Below are 8,915 nucleotides of genomic sequence, written 5' to 3' on the forward strand. Positions count from 1 at the left end.
GCAGTAAAGGGAAGAGAAATAAAGACATGAAGCTATGGTACAATTTGATATTCAGCAGATCTACAGCCTGAAGGAAACATCAGTTTCTTAGTTCAAACACACCTTTGTAAAAAGGTGAAAATGATACTTAATTTATCAATTAATAAAACTAAGTTTGATACTTGCACGTCTCGCCTGTTTGAATGAGAGTCCTGATGCACTTTGGGGCTCCAGTTGGTTGGCTGAAGTTAGGTGATGAGAAAGAACCATTTTGAGTCAGAGGATCTTGATGAATGGAAAGACTAGGCCGGAGCATGGCACAAGCTTAGTGTGGTTTTTAAGGAATAGTTCTAGCTCACATCTTCATCTTCTCAGAAACTAAGAGGACCCGCAGACTGAAAGGCTATATGTTGGAGCCCACCGGGCACGCCCGCACCGGCTCAGGCTCTCCACATGGGCAGCAATCAGAAAATTTAGCAGAAGAACCTGGTCGGAACTGTGCGTGAGCCCTTTAAAGTCTGAGACGAGTCCCGCCTCTCAGAATGGGCTTGTCCAATTAGAAAGGCTGAATTTCCAAGCGGGAGGTTGGAATATACTGGGGAGTTTTAAGACCCTTTGTCTGAGAGTATGGCAATTTGCATATGGAACTGGATTGGATGTTGATATGCAAACTATTAAAAATTCTTAGAACACTAATATGTTGCATAGGTATCCACATATTATATACACTCTGAAGTAGATCATGCGAAGACGAATTCATAGATGCCAAACATGGTATACGTGAGTTTACATTAACTAGTGATCTGTCATAAGCATGCATTAAAACAGTATACAATACACAAGACCATATACAAGGAGGTAGTAATCATACACAAATACCTGGGGATATGCATGACAGGAAAGTCATAGAAAAATTTGTCTATGAATTAATGTAAGAAGTCATTTCCTATAGCAGTATGTGTCTGTAGGAGGAAGATCTTCTTGTAGGATTTCTATCGAACAGAAACAGATATGCCATTGAATCAACTCATCACGAGGTCTAAACTAATCATCACTATCACATGACTCAATATTCTGAGTCAGTTCCTGTCAGCGCCTCGTCGTTATCTACTTAGAAGAGGGATAATAACTAACTCAGTCAGGAGAATGACAATAGATCTTTTCTTACAACATGGGCCGTGGAGAAGCACCTTGTGGGCAAAATGTATGGAACTGTTATATCCAACAGAAAAAGGACGAGTAAATTAGCTGACGCCCTCAGGACTGCAAACACTGGATCTATACGTGACTATTCCATGACTCTTGACCACCTGCTTCCTGCCCTTCTGAAACCCAACTGACCCGCATTAACTTTTCCTTTTAGCAGATAACCAGTGTTTAGTATCGGGTGAACGCTTGTTTTATTTGCAGAACATTGGTGTGAATTAAAAAAATGATGTTCGGCATCATTCTCTGGTGATAATACTTTTATAAGAAGTTATTCAAACTTGCAGAAATACTCCCCATGGGGAGCATGTGATTCATGCATGATAAAGGAACAGTATGGGGCGTGGTTAAGGCCCTGCAACAACCTCTGATTGTAAGACCGCGCCATGGGATGGACCAAAATCAGCCTGCTTAAAACTGGACACAAAAAGCCTTCGTGGCTAGCTCGCTTGCTTGCGCTCTCTGGATCTTTGGCTCTTCCACCTTATTGATTGTGCTACAAAGCGCTCACAGCTATCAACATCAGGCTAGTGATCCTCCAGAACTCCAAAACTTCGTTAAACTTCGTGACTGCAGAGATCTTCAAAACTTAGTCTTCGCAAACAGATTCTGAGAAGAACTTCCAGCGTGTCGTCACGTCACAAGGAAACCAACCAATCGCCGGAGGGCATCCCCAGAAATACGTCAGACATCGACCGCGTCAGCAGCCACTCCGCAGCCCCGGGATTCCCTCAAGTAGCCATCCAGGACGCCTGTTGTCAGCTGTCAACTTGAACGCAAGTAACAAACAAATCACCATTTCTTGCTGAACTGGCGCTGAATTGATTTTAAGCAGTAAAGATAAGTCAAGTCTCTGCTTTTATGAGTTTTCTCAGGTTGAATTTAAAGAACTCGTAGAAAACGAGTATTAGAACTTTGGGAACTTAATGCAAATGCAACAAATCATTTCTTGAACCTTTTGTGTGTGTGTGTGTATGTGTGTGTGTGTGTGTGTGTGTTTTAGCTTAGTTTAATGTGCCATAGAATAGCGAATAAACTTTTGTTTCATTTATAAAGAAGTATTGTCTTGTGTTTTGTATTTTAAAGTCAAACTTTGCCCAGATCCTTTGTTACCTTGCTCAAAATTAATAAGATTACCATTTTGTTTGTGTTGTCGTTGGCCACGGAGTAATATGAACAGAATTGTTAAGATATACTGATTTTAATGCCTGCTGGATGAACCGTTGATAAAGTATAAGCTCTAAATTTAGAATCAGATCAACTTGAAGAAATCAACATCGAATCTTTAAGAATCGATTCCCTAAAAGCTGAAATAAAAGCTAAATCCTTAAAGTTATTACATATTATGGTGGAGAAAAACAGCGGGCAAATTTGACTTAAAAATTCATAACACCAAGTCATTTTGTGTATTTGTTCTATTTTTAACCGGAAGAAATAGATCAGAGATAGAGGAACAGAGTTGTGTGTGTTATTGTACCTGTTATTATGGCATGGCAGAGCGTTTTGGATGAATGAAGTGCAACGCGAGTTGTTTAAAGAAGTGAACTGCAGTAAATAATTAACATTTAAATGTTGTCTGCTAAAACAGATTAAGTCACTTTAAAAGGCGCACGAAGAGAGAAGTGAGCGGATTCCTCACTTTCTTCTTTTATAAGGCCTCATAACTTGATTTGTTGGTGCGTGTTCCACTTCCAAATTCATCTATGCTATTAAATATCCCCGGGTACCGAGCTTAGAGTAGCTAACTAATGCTTGTGGCCATTTAATTCACTAAAACTAGTGAACTTGAGGCGCGGTGCTCAAAGAGAGTGTCCTAACGTTGTTTATGGGAGAATTGAATCTTGATCAAGTGTAAGTAAAAATCCACGTGTGTTTTTGTCTGTCAAATAGACTGACAAAGTGCTTAGGTCCGTCGAGGCCTCAATAACGCTGTTGTATTAATAATTAATCTGTAGATTAATTTACCTCGCTCTAAACGAGTGAGTTGTGTTTGGTCAGCGCTATAAGAAAAGATAAGAATTTAAATAGTGCTTTTGGTGGTTCAGAGTGAAATGCGCTGACGTTTCACTGACTACCCGTAACTGTGTTTAAGCTCACATGCTCGCTTATGCTGTGTATGTCACCATAGCAACAGCCGTAACCCAGGAAGTTCTCAGATACTTTTTCCGTGATAACCTTCAAGTGCGCAAGCGCAGTCCGCTGGCGCCATTTTTGAGCTGTTGTAAACAAATAGCCTAGCATGAGCTAAGCTAACTGAAGCTAATGAGTTTGCATTGAAGCCTATGCAGAGCTATTAGCATTGAAGGCTAGCGGTTAGCATTCGGTAGCATCTTGTGGTCTTGAATGCAGTGTTTTGAAATGTTGAAGTGATCTAAGCTTTTATATCTGAACTTTTATCTGAACTCTCACACTAGTGGGTTCTTTCACCTCATCTCTCTCTCTTTTACACTTATCCATCTTATCTATTTTCTCCTCTCCTCCCATCGAAAAGAACATTGACAGATGCAATCTGCAATAAACCTTGCTGTACATTGTAACTAATCATCAGAAGCGGCTAGCAATCTCACAGGTGGTTTTAATAACATTTGTTTAATGTTGGTCTTTCCCCTTTTAGCTGGTATCAATTTAAACTGCCACAGCTATTGGATTTTATTAGCAATTAATCATGGTTTTCGCCCCAGTTCTTTAAGGATACTCTCTGATTAATTCAATTATAAATTGCTCTTATGATTTTAATGTCATCAGTAAGATGTTAGGAACTTGCTATCCTTAGGGATTTGAAAGGTTTTAATTTAATTTCATAATTACAGATTTGAAATTTTAATTTAATTTAATAATTAATTACAGTTGCTGTTTCCATATTGCAACAATATTTGCTGATCAATTCAATTCTAATTGCTCTGATAATTTTAATGACAGACATCATTAAGATTTTAATCCTTAACTGTCAATAATGCTCTGAAATTTTAATTTCATCTGTAGCTCATTAGGGTTTGGGTTACCCTGCTTCGAGATACTGATTAATTTAATGTTAATTACTCTTATAATTTGAATGACAAACATCATTGGGTTTTGATAATTAACTATCATTATTGCCCTGACATTTTAATTAGTTAATTGGTTAATTAGGGTTTGGGCTTCCCTTCTTCAATGATACTTATTGAATTATAACTCAATTATAATTGCTCTCATCAATTTTAATGATGACATAAAATTTTAATCATTAACTATCATTTTTTATTTGAAATTCTATTTCAATTATCAATTAAGTTTTGTTTCTACCTGTTAGGCCTTATTTTCTCTCCTTCGGTTATTTAATTAACTCAGCTAAAATTGTATAGGTTTTTCCCTCTGCTTAAGCCTGTTAGTAGGTAGCCCTCCCCCTAGTGCTTGGTTGGTGAAGTGACATTGTCTCCACTGTGGGTCACAGCAAGCAGACTCACCTGTTCCGATGTAACCTGGTGCGGGCTGGGGGAAAACCGAATACCTCCATCCTAGTATTGCAAAGTGAGGCATCAGCAATCAGGCATCGGAGGAGGAGTCAACAAAGGCTAACTGGGCGAAGGTGCGGATATACCACCCTGGCCAGCTATTGACGAGGTACGTCGGACTTCGGGTCCGCACTGACGGATAGCACCCAGGATATAGCCCCGCCCCTTTTCAGGCCAGCAGTCGTTGACGTGCCTCACCCGAGGGCTGCCCGGTTGTGCCAAAAGCTATAGCTGTTTGAGAGGCTCACTGCAAGAAGACATAGATAGAGAATTTGGTAACCTTACAGGAGTTCGCTCAGACGGTGGGCCTTGCTGCTGGGCTCCGCTGGACCAATTTAATTCTCACCAAGCCTAGGGTATAAAACATTAACTTTCCAATTAGCAAAACCCCAAAAGAAAGTTTGGGTTTCCTCAAAACTTAGGTCAGCTTGTTTTATCCTCCTAAAACAGCAAAACCAAACCCCTAAGTGTATCGACTCAACAGCGCCACCACGCTGTCAACCTTGTTATTCATTCTAACATTGGGAACCAATCCTCACTCTCCTTCTTCTCTGTCTCTCTGCTGCTTTCTTCTAATTTGACTACTGCGATTTGCTGGGATTTTGCCTGTGGAGAAATCATAAAGCAGAGAACTTTAGCAATTAAACAGGTATTTGTGAAACTTGAGAACGTAGGCTCAAAATTGTCTTACATTTACCTTCCACTCTCTTGTGAAACCAAGTCCCAGCCAAGTCTAAAACAGGTCAACGAGAAGGTAGGCGTCAGCAAAATTTTAAACGCACCCGAAGAAAACTCTAATTAGTTTATGGTGTCAATCTTGCCATTGAGAGACCAATACTGTCATTGCTGTTGTTTTCCTTCACCCCAGAGGAAATTTTAATAGCAATCACAGTTTTATTACAAAAAAAAATCCCCATTTACAATCCTCTGTCCAGAAGCATCCAGCTATTACCTTGTTATTTGTGCTGTTGGTGTTCTTCTTTTCTTTCTCTGTTCTCTAGCTGTGCTACCTGTGTGTGTGCTCAATTTTCTCCACAGAGACTACAAATTAGAAGCACGCCCACCAGAGGATCACAGTCGCAGAGAACCACACTCACCTGCTCATTACACACTCAACATCAGCACACACTGTAAAATCCAATAGTTTACCTTGCTTAGATTTAATTAGTTATCTTTACTTAGTTGTTATACTTACTAGGTAGTCTTAATAAACTTTTCAGCCATTTCCTCCATGTCTGCAGTTATCTTTCACTAGTTGCATTCACTTCCTTTCCCAAAGTCATCTTGAATGTTGAATTTTCAAAACAACTGAAATATTTGAGAGAACATCACATCAGCTAATTTCATAAATTGATGTTGATTTTCCTAAAATGTGTTTTTTTTTTTTTTAACTCACCATTATAGTGATTAGCGTTCCCTTTGGTTGGGCACTTGAAACTTTGCATATGTTACTATAATTTTCTTTCTGTTAATGCAGCAATGCATCCTGAAGTCAGAACTTTGATTTCAAAGGAAGAAAAGTAATAAATAGATTTCTTTTAGGAAATTTATTTTTCGTAAATACCTTGAGATGCTTTTAATTGGGTTTATATAATCATTAAATCGTGTGTGGTAATATGCTGAAGTCACACACAGTCTTAAACATTCAGCACGTGAATCACAACAGTGGTAATAATTCAATTTCATTTATTTTCATTAATTGTAACAATAACCATTTTATTTGCTCTTTTTGTTGTGCTACTACTGACACAAGACAGCAAATGAAATTGGCAAATAAAATCAACATCTGTAAAACAAAGCAACTGCATAATTTATTCATGCCGCAATGCACTCTGGGAGTCAGTGAGTAGCTATACTAAGTCATGAGTAAACCTAAATGAAAGGATCAAGTACCCCCTACAGTTCTTTTTTAGTTACTAGAACTCTCATGTAAGTAAACTATACTAACTAAGCATTTGTCAGTACAACATACTATTCCTATTTCACTTTACTTCGTTTTTTCAAGGCAATCGGTTTGCATGCTTTTTTTTAAGTACGCCCAACTAATTAGATTTTACAGTGCACACTTTACATTGCACATTTACACCCCTGTTTTGCTTATTTGTTTTGTTTTGTTTTTTTGTCCTCTTCAAGGTCTGTGTCAGTCACGGTTCTAGATCTTCCTCACTGCGTCAAAACATGTCTCGCACAACAGACTCTGTTGGCCACTGGGAGGACCTCGAGACATGGCTAAGTGTTGCAACAGACAGCCTCCTACCTAAGGCTGCTGAAACACTAAAACATCAGGCACAGGACCAGCTGGATGACAACATAACAAGCCTTATGGGACAAGACCCAAGTCAAAGCTACAGTCACAAAGAATTAGCCAAGATCAGGGGCTCCTTAAGTCACACGCTCATCGCCACCCTCAAGCTAAGCGACAGGCACGCTGCACACCTCCAGCAGGAGCTGACGCGCACAACGACGCATTGAGCAGCTAGAACTGGAAGCTCAGGAACGACGGGAAGGGCCTGATGAAGGTGGAACAAGGCACCGAGGAAGAGATCAAAAGGCTAAAAGAGACCCTAGCAGCTACTACCCAAGAAATGGAACAAGTCAAGGCAGACTACGCTGATCTAACAAGTTACAGTATGCAGAATAGCTACTGGAAAAGGCAAAGGATGACTTCAGAGACAAGAACAGCAGAATCAAAGCCCTTGAAACTCACCTGGATGAGTCAAGAAACGAGATCAGCCACCTAACACAACAGCTCGACTACATTAAAGAGGAATCCGATAGTTTCAGAGAGGAACTCAAACACGCCTACGAATTGCACCGTGAGCCGTCGAGGACACGACGGGCACCGACCTCCCCCCTGCCGAGCAGGATCGGGTCACCTATTCCTGGACTGACGCATGAGCAAAAGGGGGAGGGGGCAGTGCTGAAACATTCACCGGCTCCCTCTGAAGAACGTTACCTCACGACAAAGCTAAAAGAACCTGCTGCAGCCAGCCGCAGATCATCGCACGGCTTGGACTTAAAAGACCTCGACAAGCTCGCCAGGAACATTGGCAAATTCACCCCAAGTGTGCCAGGCAGCCAGGATGTCCAAGCTTATCTCCAAGATATTGAGGGGGAGGGGGCAGTGCTGAAACATTCACCAACTCTGAGGAACTTTACCTCACGACAAAGCTAAAAGAACCTGCTGCAGCCAGCCGCAGATCATCGCACGGCTTGGACTTAAAAGACCTCGACAAGCTCGCCAGGAACATTGGCAAATTCACCCCAAGTGTGCCAGGCAGCCAGGATGTCCAAGCTTATCTCCAAGATATTGATTCCCATCAGGAAATGAGATCTAGCGTCACGGACAAAGATAGACTTTATTTGCTCCGAACAACCTCCAGCCCTGAAGTGCGCAACTTCCTGGAACGGCAGCCTGCTCACACAAGACTGATTACCAACTGCTCCGAGAAGCCTGACCCTGAGTCCGAACAAGGACTAGTGGCTGCCCTGGAGACGAGAAAAGGACGTCATGAACCTCCTCAAGCCTACTACAGCTGACTCAGACGAGCATACTTCGGAACTCGCAACGAACCGGACATGGAAGATGATCTGAACTTTAAAACTCTCTTGCTGAGAAACCTCCATCCTGGATTAAGCCACCATCTTGGCGTTCTCGCATGTCCACGAACAATGAATGCTCAGCAGTTGCGAGACTTGGCACATAAAGCCTACGGCAAACAAAAGATGGCCTCAGAAAAGGGTGCCAAAACCCCAGCAGTTCTTGACTTCAACACTCAAAGTCAACGGCTGGCTCTAGAGGGTGCCCAATGCCAAGACAGCGCCAAGCCGCCACCCAGAGGGTGGAACGCACCCTCGTCCAACAAAGAACGGGACTCCCATGCCGGTACCTGACCTAAATAGAGGTATGACCGCTGGGATGGACCGTCATACTTCGGAACTCGCAAAGAACCTGACATGGAGGACGACCTGAACTTCAAAACTCTCTTCCTAAGAAACCTCCATGCTGGAGTAAGCCACCATCTTGGCGTTCTCGCATGTCCACGAACAATGAATGCTCAGCAGTTGCGAGACTTGGTGCAGAAAGCCTACGGCAAACAAAAGATGGCCTCAGAAAAGGGTGCCAAAACCCCAGCAGTTCTTGACTTCAACACTCAAAGTCAAGGTCTGGCTCTAGAGGGCGCCCAACATCAAGACCATGCCAAGCCGCCACACAAAGAGTGGAACACACCCTCGTCC

At 41.7% G+C, this 8,915-nt stretch overlaps 1 pseudogene; it reads left to right on the plus strand.

Annotated features, from left to right (window-relative positions):
• The first annotated feature begins 6,854 nt into the window (after positions 1-6,854).
• LOC107678136 (uncharacterized) overlaps positions 6,855-8,915 on the plus strand; it is a 3,082-nt pseudogene continuing 1,021 nt past the window's right edge.

Source organism: Sinocyclocheilus anshuiensis, unplaced genomic scaffold (genome assembly GCF_001515605.1).
Source record: "Sinocyclocheilus anshuiensis isolate Anshui unplaced genomic scaffold, SAMN03320099.WGS_v1.1 scaffold1684, whole genome shotgun sequence".
Classification (NCBI taxonomy): Eukaryota; Metazoa; Chordata; class Actinopteri; order Cypriniformes; family Cyprinidae; genus Sinocyclocheilus; species Sinocyclocheilus anshuiensis.